This window comes from Castor canadensis, chromosome 10 (genome assembly GCF_047511655.1).
Source record: "Castor canadensis chromosome 10, mCasCan1.hap1v2, whole genome shotgun sequence".
NCBI classification, from domain to species: Eukaryota; Metazoa; Chordata; class Mammalia; order Rodentia; family Castoridae; genus Castor; species Castor canadensis.
The window spans coordinates 17299933-17301584 of NC_133395.1; the positions used below are offsets into that span (position 1 = coordinate 17299933).

Below are 1652 nucleotides of genomic sequence, written 5' to 3' on the forward strand. Positions count from 1 at the left end.
TTAAAGTGCACAGTAATGGGGAAGTTCATTGATAATAGAAGTTGCTAATATAATTGTATGCTTTATTCTTTGAGAGTGTCAGATTATGCCTTATAGTGAAGACAAAGAACATGATGCTTATGAAGGGAATTGCATCCTGTCACAGAATGCATACATGTCACTATTATAATTTATGATATTAGATAGATGAAAACCCTCCTATGAGAACTAAATTGACAATAAATAAATATTTTTATTCCTGTTGGCTTCCATTTAGAAAAAATAGCTGTAAAAAAAGTCCTTTTAATTGCCAGAATTACACCTACTAAAAAAAGATTGTGCTAACACGGGAAATGCAAACAGTTCTGCCTCTGCAATTTCACTGTGCACTATGCCACCTGTTACTGACTCTGGTGCCAACCAGCTAAGTTTATGCCAAGGCCCAACCAACATCCAGGACTTTTCTTGACTCACAGCTAATTTAAAAGCATCTGTGAGCTCTTCCTCTTAGCATTCTCTCTAAAAGTAGGCTTAAAAATGGACTCAAGTTTATAAGTCCACATAATAGCATATGTATATGGTTTTGCATTTATATATACTTTTCAATGATGTTTAAAAATCCTAAATGGAACACGGATTTTTCCAAAAAGTCTCAAAATTGTTTCATTGATAAAATGAAATCTCAGGTTTTATTCAGGGTTGTCTTCTGTCTTAAGTTGGTTTGATACTGATTTTTAACAAGTTTACCTTTTATGGACTGTAATTGGTAGATGTCTACTGACAGTTTTCATTTTTGTTATTTTACATGAAGGTAAAATACAAATCATGTCCGGAAACCTTTGAACTGTTCCGTAATGTATTTCAAAATCTCATTAGTTTTATTTAAGCTGTCAATCTTAGAGTTTGAAATTATTTGATAACCTTGGGAAGCAAAGAATAGTAGCTTCAAATAGCTAAAGGAGAAGTCTCTCCTGGTAGTTTTAAATTCTTTAATTGACATTTTGTTTTTATTTTACAAGAGTTGAGAAACAGCTTGTTGGGCTGAGAGCATGACTCAAGTGGTAGAGTGCCTGCCTAGCAATGCTGAGACCCTGAGTTCAAACCCAGTACCACTAAAAAATAAAACAAACAAAACTTGTTATTTTGAAATTTTGAATAAAGTACAAAACCTTAAAGATTTTTTTCTTATTAAGTATCACATATGTGTATATCTAGCAATGCTTAGACAGGTGTACCATGCCTAGAGTTACTGCAACACCAGGTCAGTGCTAGGAATGGATGAAGTGAGCACCTGTCCCATCTACCTACTCCAAAAATCCATTTAATATGTTGTTCTGGGATAAGGATGTATCAGATATTAACCTGATAAAAACAAATACTACACTTGATCTTAGCCAAATCCAAGAAGTGATTATATGATTACATATTTGTTACCACTCTCTTTGTTGTTAGTCCTCCCCTACTCCCCAGTTAATATTGAAACTTAACACCTAAGTCATAATATTAAGAGATGAGGCCTTTGTGGAAGTCCTTTTTCTTCATGAATGGAATTAGTCACCCTAATAAAAGAGGTTTGAGGGGGCCCCTTTACCCTTCTTCCACATGAGGACACATCAAAGTCACCATGTGTAAGAAATGGACATTCAACAGACATCAAGTCTGCTCTAGAAGGC

General features: G+C 34.4%; 1 non-coding gene across 1 annotated transcript; it reads right to left on the minus strand.

The window, feature by feature from the left end:
- Window positions 1-1203: 1203 nt before the first annotated feature.
- LOC141413065 (U2 spliceosomal RNA) lies at window positions 1204-1391 on the minus strand. The gene has a single exon (XR_012437899.1). It is a non-coding gene; the product is annotated as a U2 spliceosomal RNA (small nuclear RNA).
- Between the last annotated feature and the right edge of the window lie 261 nt (window positions 1392-1652).